This window comes from Triticum urartu, chromosome 3A (assembly GCF_056163025.1).
Source record: "Triticum urartu cultivar PI428250 chromosome 3A, HENAU_Tu73, whole genome shotgun sequence".
Lineage (NCBI taxonomy): Eukaryota > Viridiplantae > Streptophyta > Magnoliopsida > Poales > Poaceae > Triticum > Triticum urartu.
Genome location: NC_141875.1, coordinates 744272705 through 744278704, shown reverse-complemented (window position 1 = coordinate 744278704; position 6000 = coordinate 744272705). Strand labels below are relative to the sequence as shown.

General features: G+C 46.2%; 1 long non-coding RNA gene across 1 annotated transcript; it reads right to left on the bottom strand.

The window, feature by feature from the left end:
- Window positions 1-469: 469 nt before the first annotated feature.
- On the bottom strand, window positions 470-1040 carry LOC147982584 (uncharacterized). The gene is made up of 2 exons (XR_015617869.1): window positions 893-1040; window positions 470-746 (listed from the first exon to the last, which is right to left on the bottom strand). It is a non-coding gene; the product is annotated as an uncharacterized LOC147982584 (long non-coding RNA).
- Window positions 1041-6000: the final 4960 nt, after the last annotated feature.

Here is a 6000-nt window from a genome sequence, read left to right as displayed (position 1 = left end):
ATGTGTAGTGGATTCATCACACAAGAAACATGCCTCGCCAGACCGATGCTTCCGTTTATTAGCTTTCGTACTCCGCGCTGCTCTCCTCTCACCACTGAATCCTACGTTTGCCCCATGACCTGTAGCACAGAGGTCGTATACAGGTGATGCCATTACGAACCAAATCTTGCCATGATCCATCGATACTTACGTCAGTTTGTTAGCATGTCTGTTGATTCTTCGTGTTCGTTCTCTCTCATTGCATGAGGGGCTGTTGGTGGAATCCCCTGGAACTTTATATCCTGAGTTCCCCTTTATTGTGTTTAGTATTTGTCTAAATATTATACAAAATAAAACCAACTTCAAATTATATAATAAAGTGATAGTGTGCTTTTGGCATATTAGTTCTTCTGTTGTGTTATACTAACTGTTGGAAATTTTGGGCCCCATTTTGATTTTCGCCTGGAGCCCGAAATTTCTGGAGACAACCTTGATCAAATAGGACACCTAGAATTTTCCATTATGGGATCTTGCATGCATGTCACAAGATGATTTATTACTGGACCTATCATTATCCATGCTTGGACATCATGCCCTAGTGCAAAGCTAGGAGTCACAGACAATGCAGTAACAATGGAAAAAGCCTGGGATGTCTACCCTACAGAAAGAGTTCACGACTTCTTTTCCCCATTTTTGTTGGCAGGAGGACCGACAATGTGATTCCGTGCATACATGACCTCCAAATACAACTCCACTAAAGCACTGCTCTGTAGAGAAGAACACACGTAATTAAAATAAGCCCACATTGATAAAATTTCCTACGATATTTGTGTAGTTTTTTTGGCAATATTATTCTAATCTGGTTGATACCTGAAAGGAAATATATATTTGGAAAGGGAGAGCGATTTCGTACCAACATGAATGGAATTCCCGAGCTGCAAAATCACCATGAGGCAAAGAAGAATAGCTTTCCCTTCCATTAGAGTAGACAGAATCTTACACAAAGTTCTTCTCCTCTCTGTTTGGGTGTACAAAATCTTACACGAAGTTCTTCTTATCGTTTTTGCTTGTGTGTCCTGAAGAATACTTGATTTTATCTCTATATATAGACTTGTGGGTTGACAACATTTACTCCCGGCTCACTGAAATACGATCAGAAAGATCTGACCATATGACTGGCTTTACTCCCGGCTCACCGAAATAAGATCGGGAAGATCTGACCATATCACTGACTTTACTTCAGGTTCACTGAAATAAGATCGAGAAGATTTGACCTTAATTAGGACCCCCGGGTGCCAACACACCTTCACCACACCTTTCCGTTTGAGCTTATCACTGCCCTTAATTTATAGTACATACGAATTGGTTCTATATTTAAGATGGTACCCGATTAGTGTTAGGTATTAAATCTGTCTACATCTATGATTATATAATGGGAGATACACTAGACTGTGCACGATTGAGTGTGATCCGATCACATTTAAACCAAACTAATAGCTTAAAACTACAACATTTTGGCAACAATTCCTTAAAACTACCATTTTTTCTTAGAAAACTACCACAAAGTTGCTTTTTCATTTCGAATTCGGGCAGGTGGTGTGTGGAGTGGAGCTCGGGTGGTGCGTCGATTGTTTGCGGGTAAGCAGCAATATGCAGCGGTAGTACTCAGCGGCCCGTCGTGGCCAAATCTACGATGACCGACGACATGTCCGTTGACCCTAAGCGCTGGGCCCACTTCCCCTGGCGCGACCATGTGCTATAGTCCTTGCCCGGTGATGACGGCATCGGGCGACCGGACTTTCTCTTGTACCGACCAGGAAGGAACATGAAGAGATGGACTGGGAGGCTGACCTGTAGGGTTGCGGTGCGCAAAGGGTGGGGTTGATCCCGCACCGACGATATGACTAACGCCGTCTATATTTGTTGCCACGTGGCACTGATAGGCAGCCCCAGCTGTCACCAACGTGGTTAATTTTAGTTGAACCGACCATTTGAATTTCAAGTGAAAAACAAACTTGTGTTAGGTTATTGTGAATAAAAAAGATGGTAGCTCCAAGGAACCCTTGCCCAAAACTTGTAGTTTTATGCTATTAACTCCATCAATAAATCTAATAATCTAGCTAGGCGCCCCACCAACTACTTAGTGGCGGAGAAGATTGTTTGCTGTCAAGTGCAGTTTAACTCTTGAGGTGTAAGTATAGAAATAGCGGAGGTGTGGATATTATAATTTTGTTATGGAATTGCTAGTTTGTGGTGGTACCGTATCCTATGACTATTGTGTTTGACCATGCTCACTATACACACTCAGGGACTGTTCGGTGGTTCTTCTGTCTCCTGGTTTCTCCAACTCGCGGTTCGCAACTGGGCGGACCGGCTAACTCGGGGAGTTTCTCGAAGGAAGCTGGTAACTTATAAGGAGTTGAGGATCTGGGAAAACTGAGCACCGGCAAAATGAAGAAGCGAGAATTGACAAAAATTGCATATGCCACCACGAGAATGCGTACCGATTCCCTCATCCCTTTTCCCTCCCGCAACGACGAGATGCACGTTCCTGACTTCTGCCCCTCTATGACTTGGATTATGCAATACACCGTGTCATTCATTGATGCCCACGAAGGGGTCTAGTACAAGTACATAGAGAGCCAACTGCCGAGCCACGAAGGGGTCTAGTACAAGGGGGCATGCACATCGTGAGTAACAGAGTGGAGCACGTCTTGTGTGTGGGCTACCTGCAGCCACAGCGGCGACATCGATCACGTTGAGGCTGGACCGAAAGTCAAGGAAGACGGTCGATGGCAGTCCCTGTTGGCAATAAGCCATGCCCGAGCGATGGCGACCGGCGTCGGGTGCGCCAGGTGTGGTCTATGCAGGGCGTGGGCGTGTGTGTCCCGGCATGAGTCCGCGCTCACGTTGGTTGCGTGAAGGACGAGGGCCATTGCGATCTGTTGGAGACAGCCGCGTCGTGCACACGGCCAGACCAGTTGGTTGCAAGCTAGATGGATGGACTCGACTGTTGAGGGAGGCTGCGCACGTCCTGAGTCTGACCATGCATGTAGCTAGCTGGTTGTGGGTGCATGGCATAGTTAGTTGGCTTAGTGGCCGGGCGATCCATGCGTGCGTGAGGCCAATGCCTGGTGTGTGTCCGGTTATATAAGCCATGTATTGGTGTTGTGCAGATTAGAGAGTAGCTAGGAGAGATGTAGTCTCCAGTAGTCCTTCGTGTGGGTGTGGCTGCGATATGTGCCGAGCCAGAGTTCGTGCTAAATGAAAAATTATGTTGTTCGTGCGGCCAGGCGCCGTTCGTGCGGCGGGGCGTATGTGCGCCAGAAATATCTGTGTCCCTCTCCTTCCACCTATGTCTGAGCGAGTGTGAGAGAGGCAGATCGGGGTTTGTCCCAACAGCCCCTTCATGAAGATCTCGGCGAACCGTGACGTGGAGGGGATGTGAAGCGCACAGATGTCCCTGAAGGAGACCCGCTTATGGACAAAGTGAAGATCCATCTCGATGTGTTTCGGACGCTGGTGCTGGATGGTGTTGGTGAAGAGGTGCATGGCACTCACGTTGTCGCAGTATACGATTGTCTCCTGGTCCGGCGGGTGTCAGAGTTCGTGAAGAAGCTGGCAAAGCCAGCACGCATGGGCCACTGCATTGACCACCACACTGTACTCTGCCTCCGCGTTTGAGCGCGTGACAGTCTATTGTCATTTGGACAACCAGGCGACGAGGTTGTGGCTGACGATGATGCAGTAGCCCGACAGGGATTTGTGCTTGTTGGGGCAGCCGGCAGTCAGTGTCGGAGTACGCAATGAGCCGGTGGTCGAAGGAGTGTTGGAGGTGGAGACTCAGGTGCGGAGTGCCACGCACATAGCGCAGAATGTACAATAAAATGTCCAGTGCCTAGAAAATCCACTTAATGCCTATAAATGGAACTGGAGAGGGGGTGGAACAAAAAATAGATAGTGTAGAAAATAAATGAGTGCAAAATGGAAAAGGAAAACAAATAATGTATAAATGATAAGAAACAACAAAAAGGAGAAGAAAACGGAAAATTTAATTGTTTGCCGTGTGCAATAAAAATACACTCGGCAAGGAGAAAGGAGAAGAAAATTAATAATAAATAAAAAGGTTTGCCAAGTGCAAAAAGAAAAGAACTCGACAAAGATTGCTTTGAAAAGGGAACTCAACAAAGATTTCTTTGCTCAGTGGAAAAAAAAAAAACTCAGCAAATGATTCTTTGCCGAGTGCAAAATGAAAAACTCGGCAGAGAAACCTTTCCGGGGTTCCCTGGTAAAATGCACTCGGCAATCATTTAGAACTGGGCGAAATCTCATATTCTAGTAGTGAATGTTTAAACCATGCAAGAGGCAAAAGATTGATGCTTGTGCTTCTTGTAGGACCCATACACTTACTTTGAAAAGGTTACAACTAAACCCTGTACACATCTAAAACATCATTGCCGCATGTGGAAAAATTGTTGTTGTGAGTAGAAGAAGTGTCACCGAAGTAGAAGTGGAGGCTACCACAGGCATCAAAATCCTCTGGCACCAAATATGTTTTGGCCAGCAGAAGAACGGTTTCCACTAGCTGGACGGACAAGACTACCCCTGGCGCACGAGATCCTGATAGGCGGAGACCTCCGAGGCATCCAGAGCAGGGAAAGGGCTCTCAGTATCCTCTGCAACTACGTGTTCTAGTCCCCATCTTTCATTGTTGCGATCGAATGGTATTGAAAAGTATCACCGGGGTGGCATGGAGTTGGCCTGTACACCGGAGGATCGATGGCCATCGGCACCAGCCAAGGGGTCACGAGAGGCGGTAGCTTAGAATGTCAGTGGAGTGGAGTAGGGATTAAAAACGATATGCCGAAATCCCTATTAATGGTGTCATGGACTAGGGGGTACTAACCTGGTCGGCCCATAGTCCTCGGGCTGGGCAGGTAGACCCGCATCCTCATTAAGGAAGACTCCGGAACCTGCATGCCTACCGGGTCAAGATTGTGCCTGCCAAAGATTTGGCGTATACTACAAGACATCCCTTACCGCCTCCATGCGATCCTCTGGATACCTACCATGTAACCTAGATGCCCTACCTGGCGTGTATATAAGCGAAGGTATTTAGCCCATAGTGGGGAATGAATCACAATCACATTCACCTAGCCCTAGAGTTAGATCACTTCTTACGATCTCAACGTAGATCTACTCTGTACTTGATACATCTCCATTAATATAAACAAGAGCACGATGTAGGTTTTTCCTCCATCGAGAGGGCCCGAATTTGGGTAAACATTGTCTCCCATGTTCCTGTTCCCATTGATCCAAGATTCACAACTCGGGACCCCCTACCCCGATGTTTTCCGGATTTCACACCTACACTGGTGCTTTCATGGAGAGTTCCGCTGTGTGGTCACCAGAAGGATCGATGGCTCATCTGGAGATCAATTGTGGCATCAGCCACGGAGATGTCTACATCCCCGGCCAACTTTTTTTGTGTTCGGTAGCATGATCTTTTGCAGCGACTCCACAGGCCATCTGTCTTCTGTCATCTTTTGCAGTGACTCCACGGTCCACATTATTGGTACTATCATCTTTCAACTTAGTTTTTCTCTAGGAACATATCAAAAATAAAAACAGGGGAACAATATACGAGCTAATGATCTACAACATAGATATGCAAATACTATTAGGACTAAGTTCATGATAAATTAAGTTTCATTAATCAAATTACTTAAGAACTCCCACTTAAATGGACATCCCTCAATTCATCTAAGTAATACGTGATCCAAATCAAATAACCCATGTCCGATCATCACGTGAGATGGGGTAGTCATCAATGGTGAACATCTCTATGTTGATCATATCTACTATATGATTCACGTCTCACCTTTTGGTCTTCAGTGTTCCGAGGCCATGTCTGTACATGCTAGGCTCATCAAGTTTAACCCAAGTATTCCGCATGTGCAAAACTGTCTTGCACATGTTCTATGTGAACGCAGAACCTATCACACCCGATCATCACGTGGT